General features: G+C 39.8%; 1 long non-coding RNA gene across 1 annotated transcript; it reads left to right on the top strand.

Moving 5' to 3' along the window:
* The first annotated feature begins 1043 nt into the window (after positions 1 to 1043).
* Positions 1044 to 17201, top strand: LOC111093517. Its single transcript, XR_005382005.1, has 3 exons — positions 1044 to 1150; positions 2326 to 2463; positions 17007 to 17201. It is a non-coding gene; the product is annotated as an uncharacterized LOC111093517 (long non-coding RNA).
* The last annotated feature ends 1192 nt before the right edge of the window (positions 17202 to 18393 follow it).

Below are 18393 nucleotides of genomic sequence, written 5' to 3'. Positions count from 1 at the left end.
CGCACAAAAATGGATCTGAAGCCCCAAGTCATCTGTTGTTTGGCTAGTCATATCACTAGTGATCTCCTGCTGGAACACCATGTACAGTACTCTTTCTACTATAGCAAGGCATCATCTTTTCTGATGTTAGTACAAGCTCAGATTACTAAAATATACCATAGTACTCCAGGATATCTGAGATCTTTCTAGAAGCAATGTCCCTCAATATCTATTCTCAGGTCCTCTCAGTGGTTCATACTCCTGGTCTGTGGTAGGGAAGAGGAGGGACATTTTTCATTAACTTCACATTCATTAAGTGGCTCAACCTTGGGACTTTGGCAATATCTTTAATTGATGAGATATTATATCTGTATGTATATATTAAAAACACTAATTAGCTTAACATAAAATTTAGAAATACACCATAATACAGAGGCCATGCTTTAATATTTCATTTATTGGAATACTCAAGAATAGAAATGGTTAAGGTCTGTCAACACTGAGAGGTCTTATTAAGACTTATGACTCGAAGAACTCATGTTTTCCTTCTTTCCTTCAGAATTATTAGAGGAAATATTTGTTTTTTTCCTAGCCAAAATCTGTGATAGAATCCTGGCTCTTTATCTTCACTTGTTCAAATGCTAGAAATTCTTCAAGAAATTGTTTCTTCATTTCCTGAGATAGGAGTCACTCTGATCTTTTCAACATTCAGGACACTAAAACTTTGTGCTTTAGTTTTCTATGTTTGTATCTTATCTCCCTCCCATCCCCCCATCCCTCCATAAATGCCACCCTTAGTGGCAGAGCCAGGATCTCACTTTATCTTTGTATTCTTTGCCCAGAGGAGAGACTTGGTGGTGATGAGGTATCTAGTGTAATCTCACGTGCTGTGGACTGAATGTTTGTATCCTCTCAAAATTCATTTCTTGAAATCGTAACCCCTAATGTGATGGTTTTAGAAGGTTGAGGAGGTAGTTAGGTCATGAGGGTAGAGCCTTCATGAACAGGATTAGTGCCTTTACAGGAAGAGACATCAGAGGGTTTATCCTTCTTACTCTCTGCCACAGGAGGATACCATGAGAAGATGGCTTTCTGCAAACCAGAAGGTGGGCTTTCACCAGACACTGAGTCTGCTTGCACCTTGATCTCAGACTTCTCAGCTTCTGGAACTGTAAGAAATACATACTTGTTGTCTAAGCCACCTAGCATATGTAATTTGTTATAGTAACCTTCAACTGAGACATTGTGATAGGCATATAGAGAAGAGTAGGGAGAGGCTAAAAGATGGAGGTTGGAACTTGATTTTGTATAGTTATGAGGTTTGAGTTTTATTCCAAAGATGATGAGGACCATCAAGAAATGTTGACTAAAAGGGAATATCGTGAGTAGAACATGCCCCTAGAAACTTAATATTATCGATTTACATGTGGAAGATTTGTAGGAGACCTTTGTAACATCTCAGACAGCTAGGAATATTGGTTTGATCTTGTTGGTGGTAGAAAGAAGGATAAAAATTGGAGTTATAGTGAGAGTGAAATTGATTTGGAATTGACTTGGCATTGATTGGATCACAGAACTACATTAAAAATGACCTTGTAGATCAAACTGCCCAGCCATGCCTTGCCCCTGAATCTCCCTAGAATAAAAGTGGCCAATGGTGGGCCAAGGTCTGATGCTTTAATGGCCATATCACTACTTCTCAATGCATCTGTCACCATCTTTGTACAACATGAAGGTTTTTCCTTAGAGTAAGCCAGAAATCTTCTGCATCATTACCATCCATGGGTCCTGGTTCTGCCCTTTGGGATAGTGCTAACTAAATCCACATGATTATTCTTTAAATATTTGAAGATAGTTTTAGTATCCCTTTATGGCAAACCTTCTCTTCACTAGCTTCTAGTCCAGCTCTTCGTCATGTCAAGTTTCTTCACCATAATGGTTGTTTTCCCTTGGATGACCTCAAGTTTGTCTGTGTTCCACATGAAGTACAGCATCAGGACTTACTTTAGCAGATATTCTTGAGTCAGGGCCAAAGCTGCAAACTCAAGAGAAACTGGGGAAAAAGAAACAAGTCACACAACCATATGTATAGAGAGACTGAAAGGCATTGAGCCCAAGGACGCTGTAGTAGGCAGCTTCTAAAATGGCTTTCAATGATCCTTACTTCCTGGTATTCATATCCTTGTGGAATCACCTCCCTGTAAGTGTATCCTGGACCCATTAATTTGCTGCTAATAGATAGAATGTGGTGAAAGTGATGGGATGTCACTTCTGAGATTAGATAGTAACAGAATGACTTGTCTTGCTTGTTCTTTGTCTGGTTCTTCTTGCTTGCTCACTCTGAAGCAACCCACCACCTGATGAGCTGCCCATTGGAGAGGCCAATATGACAAAGGGCTGAGGGTAGCCTATCTCCAGCAACCTAAAAGAAGTTGAGCCTTCAGTTCAAGAGCCCAGGAGAAATCATATCTTGCCAGCAGTCATGTGAGTGAACTTGGAAGTTCATATTTTACTGCTCAAGTCTTGACTCAGAGGATACATGATAAAAACAATTTCAAGGGGTACCTGAGCCTTACCTGGCTCAGTCAGTTAAGAGTGTGCCTTCAGCTCAGGTCATGACCTCAGGTCCTGGGATTGAGCCCCATGCTGGGCTCCCTACTCAGCAGGGAGTCTGCGTCTCCTTTGCCCCTCCCTCTTCTTGTCTCAAAAAATAGATCTTTGAAAAAAGATAAAGATGGAGATGGGGTAGATTTCACAGCACATATGGGGGTTTTGAAGCAGAATGGAAGAGTGGCTGGGCCACACCACTGTTGATGGTAGAGGATTTTGGACAGCCACAGAAATGCCACAATGCCAGCAAGCAACAAGGAAAGAAAGAGGAAAGTATAGTGTTGGTTGTTCGGGAGCTCCCATGAAAATCCCCAGAAATCTCCATGTTATGAGTGATACATACTTACTCCATAATAAGGGTCATCTTTAGGGAGTGTATTAGTTTGTTAGGACTTTTGTACAAAGTATCCTGGACTGAGCAGCTAACACAACAGAAATTTGTTGTCTCCTAATTCTGGAGGTTGGAAATCCCTATTCTGTATGATCTCATCCTAACTAATTATATCTACAATGGCCCTATTTCCAAAAAAGTTCACATTCTGAGGTGCTGGGGATTAGGACTTCAACATATGAATTTTGGGGAGACATAATTCAACCCATAATGGTGAGGGGGAGAAGTAAATGGCACCTGGGAACAATAAATGGGGGGATCTGATGTGTCTGTGATGATTTTTGGAAACAGATTTGAAGCAGATATGATAGCATGATTTGAATTGATAAAGTTGAGTGGCAGACAGAATGATCTGTAGTCTTGTCTGAATGATGGGGCAATTTCATATTTTAAAAATGTCTTTAAAAATATTAACAAGGTCCCTAAGTGTTTCTTAGGTAACATAGCAAGTTGAGGAATGTTGACGTAAAGGAAAACCCTTCTTCAAGGAAGACTGATTGAAGAAACAGAGCTAGGGAGTGTGAGCAAGGAATCTAATTGTGGTTCAAATATGAATCAGTCTCACATGGAAAGGAGGGTCAGATTTGTGCTGAGTTCTTTCCAGTGTTTGAAGCAGCCCTAACAGGTGGAAGCCATTGTGACAGCTGCTTTTAGCTTAATAAGAAAATATTTATTTTTCAGTAAGAAAATACTAACTCATCCAAGTTTTCCAAAATAGTTTCAACCCTTCCTAAATGAGATGCATTATTATGATCCACTGAGTGTCCTACACCAGGGATGATCAGTAAAGGCAAAGTAACACCTTGGTGAGAATGTTCCATGTCAACTCAAATGTTCTGAAGTTCCTCACCAATCTTAAATGGCTGTATTTCTATGGTGATCTGATTATCTACTTTGCCAAAGTATGGTAGAGGAAATGAAAAGAGAGAAATTCTGACTTAATCTGTTTTTGAAGAACCTGTGTTGCTTCTACTGCTATCCACCATTCAAGATCTCACAAACTATCTACATAACAGTTGATTCTTGAATCATGTTAGAATTGGTCATTTTGCAGGACTGATCTTGTTCCCCTTTTTAATTGAGACTTGTATTCTTCATCGATCTCAGATTCTCCACTCCTCCATTCCCTATAGTTCCTTAGAGATTGTCAACTCAGTGACCATGCCTACCAAATGTGCCAGTCCCAGATTTGGGGGTACAGGGATAGCAGACTTGGGAAGTGGCCCAATGTAGCGGGTTTCAGAGCTCACAGTTGTACAAAGCTTGGCTTAGACATTTTGTAGCTGGGTGCTATGAGCATCCTGTAGGGTGTCCATTTCCCTCAACTGTAAACCAAACTTTCAGATTTGGATAGTGGCTGTAAGGAGTTGATGAGAATGCATATGGCATGCGGGAGAACTCCAAGAAAGCCAATTATCCCCATCACTAGCTCAGGCATCAGCTTCATCATCACACAGAGTCTTTGTAGGCAAACCAGATTCTCAACAAAAGAGATGGATGCCTCATAGGAACTGAGATAGTTCCAATTTCTTTCCATTGTCTGTGACACACACTGATCTCTTTTTCAGTGCAACACAATCCTAGAATCCTCCCCCTCCTTTTGGTCCTTGGGAATTTTTAAAAGACTTAGTAGACTTCAGGACTTCAGAATTTCCAATAATTTCATTACAAGCTGGTGCTACTGGTTATGAGTCTCTCTTTCCTTCTGCTGTCCAGGTGTTAGAGTTGCCCCAGCTCACTGGAATACCCCCTGGACAGTCCTTCTCATCCCCATAGACATTGTTATTTTATTTTCCTCTTAAAGGACATTCCAGTTTGTCATCAGAACTTCTGCAAGATTCCCTTCCTTCTTGAAATCATACCTTTGCTTTTGTTATATATGAAAAAAAAGAAAACACCTACTATAGTCGTTGGAGCACTGTAGGTGTCAAATGAAACTTCTGTTTTCCTTAATTCTTTTGTGGCCATTACATCCTCTAAAATAACATTTTCTTCCAAGATTTCCTTTCTTCTTATTCCAACCATCTGCTTGGATTCAGAATAACCATACTCTGCAGCTTCTTGAGAGATGAAATTAACTTCGGGAGTAAATAAGAAGGAGTTGGAGATGGCGCTCAGTTTCATAGCCTAGGGCCTGGGAATTGGTAATGATTTTTACAGAAAGAAGGGAGAGTAGAATAGGCTTTATAAAGATGAAAGGAAAAGGATGTGTTTCACTTTTAATAGGTTAGATTTTATGCACTCGTGGGATATGCTTGTGTATTGTGATCTGTTCAGCGGATACTTTATGGTGCAGACTGCCCTGGCTCTCCACATTTGGAAATAACCCACAGACAAGACGGGGACAACGAGAATCCTATTTATGGGAAAATCACAGGGTAAATAGTGTGGGAGGCGTGGGGATCACCTGACAGCAGACTCCTGAGACCACCTTTATTTGGGCGGGGCAAAGAATTGGACGCACTAAAGACAGAAGAGAAACCATCACAGGTAACAGCAGAATTAGATGAGTGTTTACCAGAGACTAGAAGCAAAGGGAACATGTGAGCGGTTTAAGCAGTTTTGAAGCAGATGGTGCAGAGAAGTTAAAGAAGGTAAAAATTGAAAAAGTTTGTTAGATTCAGCCATTTAGCATGATGACAACAATAACATCCCTCAACATCCAGCACTACTGATCACTGGGACAGGACCATGATGGCATTAAGTACTTGCTTCGTGTAATCATTACTGTATGGGTATGAGACGTTGAATTTGTTATAATTCAATGTTAAGATCTTCAGGAAGGAGACATTATATAGATGAGTTAAAAAGACTCAATTGCATTAGCCCTTAGAACTGAGTTTCCAATTCTTGGTAGCTGATTCTTTTTTTTTTTTTTAAGATTTTATTTAAAATCTCCCTGTGGGGAGCCTGATGTGGGACTCGATCCCAGGACCCCAGGATCATGACCTGAGCCAAAGCCAGATGCTGAACCACTGAGCCACCCAGCTGTCCCTTGGTAGCTGATTCTAAAGCAGGATTTGCTTAACATTTAATTTGCATAGAAAACCTCTCTAGTGTGTAGGGCTGAAGAACAGATTGTAAAGGTCAAGGACACTTTGGGTGATGAGGGAGTAATAGCAGGAGGTATCAACTACTTTTTCAAGAAATTTGGCAGGGATGAGAAGGAGAGAAAGAAGATCGGAGTATGCTCGAGAGAAGTTTAGAATTTTATTTTCTGAGGATAAGGAAGACAGGATAGAGGTCAAAGAGACAGTTGAAAGACCTTAAAAGAGAAGGTAGGGTCTTGTAAAAACCTTATCTGGACAGTTGTGGTAAAATGAATGTTACGAGAAGCTAAAGATATGAAAAACAAAATCAAAACAAAAGCCTAAGTCATTAGTGGGGAAGTCAGGAACAAGTGTCTTCGAGCATGGCAAGGGACAGGACACAAGGACAGCAGAGGAGAGAAAATGAGACTTATTTCAAAAGAGACTTATTTCAAAAGAGTAAGTGGAGAGAGAGCCAGGTAGAGGCTGCTCCAGGTGAAAGAAGCCAAACAAAAGTGTGCAGTGTGGCCTTCAACCCCTGGTGGGACACAGCTAGTGATGTCTGTCCAATACCTTTTGCTGGATCAAACTTCTACCGAAAACCATGGCATCAGGTGTAACATCTCAGACTTGCCATTCTATAATGTGAAGATTCAGGGGCGGTAGGTGGCACGTGTGTCTTTGCAAGATGTTTACCAGGCTCCTGGGCATTTTGTCAGCTATAAGGTGTCCGGATTTGCGCTCTACTTGGTGGTATTTTATGGAATAGCATAGGTCAAACCAATTTCAATTTCAAATATTAACATAACTAGAAGTTCCTTGTGTCTTAATTAGAGGTCATCAACTTCCTTGTAAAGCACTCCCTGTCAGGACTGCCTGTGGGTAATTTGGGGAGTTCACTGAAGCTTAAAATGATAGATTTGATGGTCAGGTTTTTTTTTTTTATTTTTTTAAAGTCAGATTGTTTTGTTCTTCAGCAAATAATGGGTAGCCCAGACTCCAATTAGAGCTGTATTCAAATAATTTTAGATTTGCATATTTGAATTGGCCGTCTTTGGGAAGGAGAGGCCAGGCCATGCAGTTCTCCAACTATTTAGAGCAATTAGAGGAGATAATCAGACACTTCTGAGGTCTCATTAGCAGGCATGTTGCCTGCTCCGACATCTCTGAAGATCACAGCGGCGACTGGGGCTGGCCGCCCACACTCCCTTTCTGGAGAGTTCTGCAGACAGTGACTCACTTTGAGTGAAACAAAGGTAGCTATTTTCACAGCCTAATTTTACTTTCCCTCTGAAAGTCATTCATTACTGCCATTTCTCTAAAATATACATTGTAAATACCAATGTCTTTTTCTACTTCAAAGCTCTCTAAATTTTGTTTTAGTTCTAAACCCATCATCATCTCGGTACTTAATACCAGGCCATAGTAATTTCCCAGCAATAAAACTCGGTGCTTAGAAAACTAACTTTTGGGAAATGAGATATCCAGCATTCTAAAATTGGGTGTATTCAACTCTAATCCTTTTCACTGATGATAAGCACCTTAAAAACAGAACCGAGTTTTGGTAGGAAAAGTCCTCCAATTGACAGAAGCATGGTCTTAGCTCTTTGTTTATTATTGTATGTGGGATAACAGTTTCCAAATTAGGGATTTCCTCTGTATCGACACCCAAACCTCCCATGCTGGCAGAGCCTCCAAGCCCCCCTCCAACCACCAAACAGAGTCGGAAGGATGGTTTTCCTTTCCCCAGATCCCAATGCACCAAGCAGAGGCCTGCCTCTGTCCCCACATACTCAGACTTCAGGACATGCCTGCATTCCAGATTTTAAATTAGAGCAAGGTAATCTCTCTCCACATTTTTCTAGGTCCCGCTCTAGCTTCCATATTAAGCACGAGTGGAGTGGAAAGAGAATTGGTTTCGATTAGAGGCTGTAGTACTTACTAATTTATTAATGTTGGGCCAGTGATACATCACCTCCCTACTCATAATTTCTTCACCTACAAACATGATGGTCATAATACTTAATACTTGACTTTTCTGCCTCATTCAGTTGGCCCAAAGATCCAAATGAGATGATGTTTATTTTTTTTTTTGAGATGATGTTTATAAAACAGTTTTAGAAACAATGATTATATCACACACTTTTTCACATGTGCAGGGAATTCTTATCTGATTCCAAAATTCTACAGAAGATGGAATTCGAGGCGGCATTGCCTAGTGGTTCAGAGCGTGAGTTCTGAGCCAGACTGCTAGGGTTTGAATTCTTGCTGAAATCTCAGCTCACTAGTTATGTGGCCTTGGGATGTTATGTGATCCCCCTCTCCTCCTCAGTGTCCTTCTGGGTAGTTGTGAGACAATAATAGAATCTGCATTGTAGAGTTTTATGAAGATCTGGAGAATAAGAGATATAGAACCATGCCTATCATGTACAAGACAATTATCAGTTAAATTAAAAAAAAACCCACATGTATATGTGTTTAATCAATAGAGATATCTCTTAAACTGAATAGGAAACAATTTGCTAGTTACTTGACAACTGTTGGGGGTAAACCATCCTTGATTTCTGCACATGAAAAATGGTTATGCTTTCAGTCAAACATTTCTACGCTTCTGTGGGTCTTTATAGCGAGATTCTATTTTTCAGTCCTTTAAGAATGCTTGTGATTTCATTTCTATGTTTTATTGAGGATATTTTGGTCGATTACAAAAACAAACCAGTAGCCTATGTTAAACTTTGAAGAAACAAATATCCAATCCAAAACTGTAAGTTTTTTTTGTTAATGAAAGCAGGGCTTATTAAATTACTGAAAGATCTCTCTTTTCTAACCCATAGCTTTTATGGTCTTGGTTTCTCCCAGAACAGCATAATGTAGCCTGCCACACCACCAGGCCTATTATAAGAACTAATCCTGATACCAGATGTTTTGTGAGCAGGAATGGGATCATACAGTGACTGTGAGATGGTGGTCTTCACCTGGGTCTCCTCTGGGTACAAGAATCATCAGGGATTGGCTTTTCATCAAAAGACTGGGGTCCGGGGATCCCTGGGTGGCGCAGCGGTTTGGCACCTGCCTTTGGCCCAGGGCGCGATCCTGGAGACCCGGGATCGAGTCCCACATCAGGCCCCCGGTGCATGGAGCCTGCTTCTCCCTCTGCCTGTGTCTCTGCCTCTCTCTCTCTCTCTCTGTGACTATCATAAAAAAAAAAAAAAAAAAAAAAAAAATTTAAAAAGACTGGGGTCCAACTAAAAAGATTCAGCAGGTTCTCAACACTTCTTTGTGAGCCCTAAAAGTCTTATGGAAAATGACCAGGGGCTGCAGTACTAGTCAAAGAGTCATGCCTATCCTGAAGGAGAGGTCCTACTATGTGCCGACGGGCTGGTAACTGCCCACAGAGGTAAGGGAATGTGTGTCCCTAGATAGCCCAGATCCTTGTCTACTGCATGACTCCATTCTATGCTCAGGGTCACGGTAAAGGACAATAAACAAGGTCGAGGACAATAGATGTGTCTGCTACGTGTTGCCCTGGTCTTATGTCTCCATGATGAGTTTTTCCTTGCCCATTGTAATTAACTTGATGTCATCCCTTTTCATCTATGGACTCTCTCTTGTTCTCTCTCATCCCCTCCCTCCCAAGCACATGCAACATATCAAAAAAAAAAAAAAAAAAAAAAAAAAAAAAGCAGTGTAGCAGTGTCCACAGTGTAAGGGACTCTTTGCAGAGCAAATTCCAGGAGTCCCTAGGACTCAGTCTCTGCCATATAATACAGTTGCTAATATTAGACAAGCAGCTCCTATAATATCACTTTAATTAAGCTGACTTTCATTATACCAATTGCAACTTTCAAAAATTTTCATGGAGATTTAACTGCTCATACCCTGCTTCCCTCTGCCAAAGATTTTCTTGTGTTTTCATTCATTTATTCTTCGGGCAGACAAAAGGCAATTTGAACAACAGCAAAAATCTAATTTTAAGTAACTGGGATCTTTTGGAAGAAATTCTAGAGCTTTCTTAAATTTAAAAAGAATAATAAAAGTTATCACCTTATATATCTATCAGTGCTCTGGCCTTTTGTTGTTTCTTTTTACTTACCTGCCTCCAGCCCTTGCACTGCCCTGCCTTCATTTCCTTCCAGGAAAGACTTCCAAAAGCCATATTTGGCCACCTGGCAGCAGAGACCATCCACATTTGTACTCAGTGGATGTGAGTAAAAGCACAGCATTTGGAGTCCTAAGTGCATGAGTTCCAGCAGCCTATGGGGAAAATGTGTAGCAAGAATCCTATAAATTGATCACCTTTTCATATGTATGATACTGGGCAGTGATGAGAGGAAGCTCCATGATTAGTGTGTAGGTTCTTCTCAATTTCATTTTCATGGCTCCTTAGGCAGACCCTGTGTTTCACACTTAACACCTCTCAAATGTTTTCACCCTGCAAGGCAGGACCAGCCTACCACAAAATACTTTATGAACACTTTATTTACAAACCTCACTCAGTGGTTTTGTGTGGGATAAAAATGAGAAATTCTTTGTCAAAGATTGTATATGTGTCTTATAAGCATCAGTTGTCAGAGTAGTAATGATTGCAGCACCTTACATCACAGGAGACACCAGGGCCATGAGAAAGACACAGAGGAAGCTCAGAGATCATTTGGGCTGCTCACTGCATCTCAGAGGAGGAACAGAGCGTTGGACTGTTAGCTAAGGTGACACAACAGGCTGGTGAGGGCAAGGGACCAGGTGCCAGAACTGGGATGCTGCTTTTTCAGTTCCATGTACAAGACAAACATGTCTTTGTTTGCTCTGCAGAACTGTTTGCTCTGCAGAAATGTTTGCATGTTTCCTATTTCTAGAGCTGTATGTCTGAGCTTCGTCTCATTTGTAAATAATGCCAAGATCAATGTTTAATTCATTTTTAAAATATCAAAAAGTAGGAATAATAGATGTGCATTGCAGAGCGGGAGACCCTTTTAAGGACATATTAAACAGAATCACAAGAAGGCCTTTAAGGAATTAATGAGTGAATTTCACATGAGCCAAACTATCCAACATGATAGAATTATACTTTAAATTTAATATTTTTGGAGCTCAACTACAGTTTAAGCCACTGATCACAATCATAAGTAAATATTCCTTCTGACCTTCAGTGGGATTACTTAGGTAAGTTTGTTGCATTGTGCTAAACCTTGTGCTTTTATTTAAAAAAAATCTTATTTCTGATAAAATTAAAAATTGAAATCTATATAAAATGAACATGGTTACTATTCAATTCTATTTATTATTCAATAATGATAAACCAAAACAATAAAATAAATAAACACTAAAAGCATGGGAATCCCAAACTTGACCTCCTTGTCGTTCTGGGATTCTGTTGGGAAATTTGTGGTTCATAAAATGCGGTCTCTTAAATAACTTTCCTTTTACGACCACTCTGAAGTTTGGTGTTAACCTTTCAGGGTTCAGCTGTCATCTTTCACATTGAAGTCACTGCTGGCAGTTTCGTAGTAATTCTAACTCCATCCATGAGTGAAGAAAAAATATATTTATTCACGGAAAAGAAGTTGTTGGAAAAATACAGAAACTGAGTGGCATTGAAATGGGTTGGTGGGGGCTGAAATCTACACCATGTGTAAAGAAATTTGTAGTTAGAAGCAAGTGTTGGAGAAGCCCATGGTAGGGTAAAGAGAAAAAATAAAGATAGAACAACTATATGACTCAACAATCCCACTTCTGTGTATTTATCCAAAAAAACTGAAATCAAAGCATTTAAGTGACATCTGTACTTCTATGTCCAGTTCAGCATTATTCACAGTAGCCAAGATGTGGAAACAACTAAATATCCATCAGTGGATGAATGGATTAAAAAAAGTGGTTAACTTGCAGTAGAATATTATCCAGCCTTAAAAATGAAGGAAATCTTGTCACATGCAACAACATGGATGAACCTTGGGGACATTATGCTAAACAAAATGAGCCAGTCACAGAAGAACAGATATTACATGATTCCATTTATATGAGGCATCTAGAATACCGAAACTCATAAAAGCGGAGAGTAGAATGGTGGTTGCTAAGGTTTGGGGGGGAGGGGAAATGGGAGTTGTTCAAATGGTATAAAATTTCATTTATGCAAGGTGAATAAGCTCTGGAGATCCCAGTACAGCACAGTCCCAACGTAACAACTATTGTGCACTGAAACTTTGTTAAGAGGGTAGATCTCATGTTAAGTGATCTTACCACAATAAAACTTTTAAAAGGAGAAGAGGTATGGAGGGTTCACCATATATTGGGCGCTGATTAAGTACAAGCAAGCCCTGGAGATGCCAGTAATACCTCTCCATTAGAGATGCCATCTACAGTAAAGAAAGTGAACCCCAGAAAGGCTAAGTACTTTGCTCCAAATCACAAAACTGGAAGTGTTGGACTTCCCTGTGAAGTGAGCCCATGATAAGGTCCTCTACAGAGATGAAATTCATCATGTGCATCTCCTACCCAATCTCTAAAAGCGAGAAGCCACAGATTAGTGGTTCCTCAGTCAAAGGTTGCCCCCTCTGAAAAGAAAAGGCTCTTAGGTTAGTCTATACTGAATAAAGTGATGTCAGAAATATGACACAACTCACAGGGGTGTGGGGGCAGGCAAAGGCCTAGAGACGAGGAGGTACCCAGGAAGTGGCAATACTGCCCAGACAGATCAGTTTTCCCTTACATGGATATGGATCCAATTTTGTAGAATTTAGTTTTCCCAGCAACCTGGGCATCTATAACAGGAGGGGAAGCCTTCCTCTAGTTCTATAATAATTAGCAGTCGCTAATCACCAGCATCAGGAGTTCTGAGGTGAGTTAATGTGTTATGGTCATCTGTTCCTTAGATTTATCTAGGATCAGAAGCCTCAATTGACTAGAAAAGCCTTCACTTGACATTGTAGAACCCTCTCCCATTCCTTGTCTAAACAGGCCTGATCCTTAGAACCTCCATTTGGAACACAGACTTCACATTTTCTAGTGTCCAAAGGAACTATTGTGATGCTAGCTGCCTCTTCAAAAAAAAAAAAAAACTTCTGATTTTGAAACTTGATAAACCTTCCAAATAATGATTTGGTTATGTTTACCTAATTCTTAATCATCGGTGAGTATCTAAAAGAAATCATTATTAAACCTAGCTCACTGATTGCTCTCACTAAGTGTGAAATAATAAATAATGCATTTCTACTTCAATTAATCTACTTAGACATCTCACAGGCCAAATGCTTTGGTGGAAATGTTCTAATCTACAGAATCAATCCGCAGCATGACTCTGTCTCTTGACATTTTGAGCCCCCTAACAAAGAGCTTTTAATTCCAGTTATGAGATAAACGGATAATTTAGATGCCCATGTTCTCCCATTGTGCCCAAACTAATAAGTGATAGGAGTCATTGAAATGACAACTCACAAATCTAGTTGGCAGAATTTGGGACGAATCTGCCCTCTCCCCGCTAAAATGAGAATTTTAAAATTTTCATATGTTTGTATATTTTTCAACTTAATATGTGGTCCCACAATTATCCAAGATTTTTTTTAAAGTGGTGTGTATATGTCATCTCATGACCGTGAGGTTTATGGAATGATCCAAATTCTACCAGTGTACAAGTGTTGCTAAAAAATTAACAGAAAACACAAGGACTCAAGATAACCAAAAACCATTACATTATACTAGCTGTTATTTTTTATGTACTCCCTTCTGATTCTTCTTTTTTTTTAAGATTTTTTTTTTCATCTAGAAAGTGAAAGAAAGAGAGATTATAAAAGAGGGAGGGCAGAGGGAGAGGCAGAAACAGACTCCCCAGTGAGCAAGAAGCCCTGATTCAAGGCTCAACCCCAGGGCCCACAAATCATGATCTGAGCTGAAGGCAGATACTGAACCAACTGAACCACCCAGACCCCCCTGGATTTTTCTTTATATACATAAATATTTTATGTGGTTAAAAATCATAACATACATTTTCTAACCCTTTTTAGTAATCATTGTATTGAAAGTGTTTCTTTGTGGCCAGAGGTTCCATAATTATAAATTTTATTATTAATTACAAATGTTATATGTCACCTAGCTTAAGAATGAAGCATGGCTTAACTCTCCCATGAATTTTGGAAATTCAACGTGCAGCCATAATTTTTATTATTATAAATCATGCTGAAGTGAACATCTTTGTGCGTAGAAGTCTGTTCCCCCTCCTTCTTTGGAGATGGAGGATCGAGAGACATATAGTCCAATTGTGAGCATATAGGCTCACCAGGGTCTTTCCAGGTTAAGACATCAAGTCTATGGTAATAAAATCAACAGAAAGTTACTACATTTTAAGTATATATTTCAAATTTCTAGTGAGATTGAGCTATTTTCCAATGTCTGTGCTTATTAACTGAATTTTATCTTGCCCTTCTGCGTACCATTTGGCCATGTATCCACATGGATCATTGTTTGTCATTTTTAGGAGATTCCTTCCCTATTTTGCAGGATTTGTAACCAAATCTAGTAGAGTGCTAGAAGATTAAAGGCAATACATTGAAAGTAAAGGCAGTTTGTGTACATTTCACATGCTGTTAATCTCAAGGAATTAAAAACATATACGCCTTCTGAAGAAAGACATGGAAGGTTCCCTGCAGACAGCACAGCCCTTCATTTGTTTCTTACAGAACAGAGTTCTTCCTGGAGAATCCTTCATAAATCGTTGAGAATGAAATTGGCTCAGGTGCCTTTTTCTGCTCTCTCTAAGCCATCCTCCCTGTCCAAATGCTGGGCTCTTTATCATCCCTGAGAACATTGGACATCACTCTGCTTGTGTAGAGCTTGTAGCTGCCCAGCTGTGCAGCTACCTTTGTGCACAGGCCACTGCTGTGGCTCCCATGGTGGTGGATTTATTTATTGACCCCTCAGTCTCCCTGGTGAGCTGTGAGCCCCTGGGAGAGGGCTGTGCATTTTCACCTCTGCATCCTTACTATGTGGAAAGATGCCATCTGCTAAGATTAGTATGGGCTAGTATACACTGGGTGCTCTACAAATGCTTGCAGGTACTCAATGCATGCTGAAGGAATTGTATGTCATATCAATATTATTTCCATGCTCCCATCACATTACTTTCTTTCTAGGGTCTAAAGCAGCTCTTTAGTCATAAAGGACGTATAGCCAGACCCTTCCTTGGGCTTTCCAGTAGGTGCTAGCACTCCCTGCTTCCAGGATCCCTGGGCTACACATCGCCTTGCATGTTCTCTGATGTGGTCCAGGTTCCATTCCACCTAGACATGATGGAGTAACAGACAGTACTGAAATATGAGCTGTTTCAGTGCAAACAAAGTGGCTTCTGCTGTACTTTTTATCACTCTTGCGTTGTCACACATACTTTTTTAGAAAGTCTTGCTCATCCCTACATACCTCTGTAAGTTTCATAAAATAATATCGCCGTACTTGAAGCACCTGGGAATATTTGAGCACATTGCATATAACTGTCTAGCTTTGGGAAGGAAAGATACATCTATCCACACTTCTGTGGGAGAACCATATTCTCTATGTTTAAAAATTCAAACACACTCAAAAAAAATTCAAACACACTCATTCTTTGCCCCAAATAAATACATTTGCCAGACCCAATCAGACACTAGAGAGAATAGAGTCCAGTGTGTTGGTGTAAAGCCTGAAGGAAGTTTATGTGGTTCTTGAAGACCAAGCTTTTCCATTCTGTTATTTAGAGAAAATGAGTCTGAATGATTTGAAAGAAATTAAGTTATTCTTGTTTACATTATTTTGTGATGTCATGATGGTTGATAAGACAATTGTTTTTGGATGGGATTTTTTAGTAGGCTTATACAATGCCTCAGTGGGACATTTACTTAAATGATGAAAGAGATTTGAAGAGCAAAAGGATGTATTTGACTTAGTTTTAAAATCATGTAACAATAGCACCTGTAAGTATCCATCTTGGGGAGCTGCTTACAATCATGACCTAATGATGTAAATGTGCCTTTGACAGTGAGGGGTAAATAACAGAGTCAATATTGTCCCAGCCCAGAAATCTGTAGATTAAGCCACTTGCCTTGTCCTGTGCAGTTTAGTAAATAGTGATGTGAAGTCTTGCCCCAACTTACCTCCCATGGGTATTAGGATACAAATATTTGGAAATTAAGGATGCAGTGTAAATACGAATTTCCCCCATACTTCTTTAAAAGATTTTATTTATTCATGAGAGACACAGAGAAAGGAAGAGACATAGGCAGAGGGAGAAGCAGGCTCCCTGTAGGGACCCGATGGGGGACTCGATCCCAGGACCCTGGGATCACGCTGTGAGCCAAAGGTAGACACCCAACCATTGAGCCACCGAGGTGTCCCTCCTTGTACCTTTTAAAATCTTCAATGCAGTGACTGCGATTTTCAGCTGGCTCTTCATACAAACATCTCCTTGAGTAAGGGAAAGAGGTTACTTGAATAGGAGGATGTTGATTTTACTCCAAATGCAGCATCCTTGAGCTACCAGATTCTTAATAATAATATACTATTTATGCACTTCATTAAATGCGTGACTTCTACGGCAGGAGGGATACAGTCTCACTTGGGAAACCACAAGTGAATGGAGTGTACTAACAGGACAGTGAGAAAAGCCTTCTGTTCTGTACATTCTGTAATTGTAAACCCAAGGGCCATCCCTGACAGATAGAAGTGCTACTGCTTGTGGTGACAGTGGGTAGCCACACTGTGGAATTAAAAAAAAAAAAAAAAAAAAAAAACTGTCTACAAAGTAAGCACTTCTTTTTTTCAAAAAAAAAAAAAAAAGAAGTTGGATTTAGACTCATTTATGAGAGAAACAACTTTGGTTTAGAAGAAACTACCTTTTGTTTGTATTAATTTTTCCTGTAATCCAGAGAGGCAAAAATAAATTCTGGGTCATCAGGTGATATTTCCAAGCACCCCTGTGAACCAAGGAATGCTAAACGACAGCACTACTGACATTTTGGTCCTGATTATTCTTGCTGTAGGCTGCCCAGTGCTTTGGATGACGCTGAGCAGAGTCCCTGGTCGCCGCTGGATGCAGTCATTTCTCCTCGTCATTGCAATCAGAAAATGTCTCCAGACATTGCCCACTGATCTCCGGGGGCCAAAATCATCCCTGATGGAGAACCACTGCTCTAAAACCAACCAAACAAAAGTTGGTAAAGAAATCTGGGAACCTGCCCTTAGTTTTGACTTTGTTGCTTCTTCATGAGACAGGTGTCTCAGCCTTTCGCTGTCCCCTCCGTAGCCGTGACGTGGGCACAATGCCATTTGCTTCATTCTCCACGCAGAAATTTGGTGGAATTACTCAAGCAGTGGCTGGCACAGATATATTTGTTGACTGAATGATGAATGAATGAGTGAATGAATGTTAAGTGCATAATTAGCAGATCTCAAAGGAAGAGGGTGTCCTCACTTCAAGGATTCTCCCTGCAATTGGAGAGTCTCCCAGCTTTTGTTGATGCCTGTTCCCACAGTGTGGATGGGAGGTGGGAACCTTGCCCAAGCGCTGTGTGTCTCTGGTCTTCAGGACTCGATCCGTATTGCACAACTGACAGCTCTAACTCCTAACAGAATAATCCCAGTGGTGTGTGCATGTGGTTTTGTTGTTGTTGGCTTTTTGGTTTTGTTTTTGTTTTTGACTGTCAGAATGTCAAATGTCAAACTAGACTCAAACCATGGGGAAGCTCCCGTAAAAATAGGAGAGTAGAATTTTATTGTTTGGTTTTACCATGTCTTTCTTTAAAAGTATCTATCACTTGTTCCTGATTGTGAGATTCATCTCATTCCTTTAACGTTTCTGACTCTCTTCTCCCACCCTCCACCCCACCAAAGGCTTAATGTCCATATCAACACATGTGCATATAGAAAACAAAAAGCCCTCTTTAGATTGTTTAGCTTGTTGTAAGTGAGGGAGTTAAACCACAAAATAAACCACTGTAAAAAAAAAAAAAGAATAAATACTAATAGCTTTATGTACATATATCTTCTGCAGGAAAAAAAAATGTCACTACCAATAAATAGTAAAATTAGCTCACACCAATTTAACAATCAGTCCCCGGAAAATTATTGACAGTGTTTTCTGGACACTTAGAAAGAATATCTTTGAATTCTGGAGACTGATTTCCTTCTCCAAACTCTGTCCATAAATCCTTTATAAATGCATTTATTTTTAATCTGACTACGGGAAAGCTACTGCAGTCTAGCTTCATTCACATATTAGGTACGTGGCATCATGAGAAATGGTGTAAATGTGGAGGCAACAAATTTTAAATTCCTCAGAAGCATTACAGGTTTTCCAAATGGTTCATTTTTAGGGTAGTTTTTTTTTTTTCTTTTCTTTTCTTTCTTTCTTTTTTTTTTTTTTTTGTA

Source organism: Canis lupus, chromosome 31, assembly GCF_011100685.1.
Source record: "Canis lupus familiaris isolate Mischka breed German Shepherd chromosome 31, alternate assembly UU_Cfam_GSD_1.0, whole genome shotgun sequence".
Lineage (NCBI taxonomy): Eukaryota > Metazoa > Chordata > Mammalia > Carnivora > Canidae > Canis > Canis lupus.
This window is presented reverse-complemented; position numbering and strand designations above follow the sequence as displayed.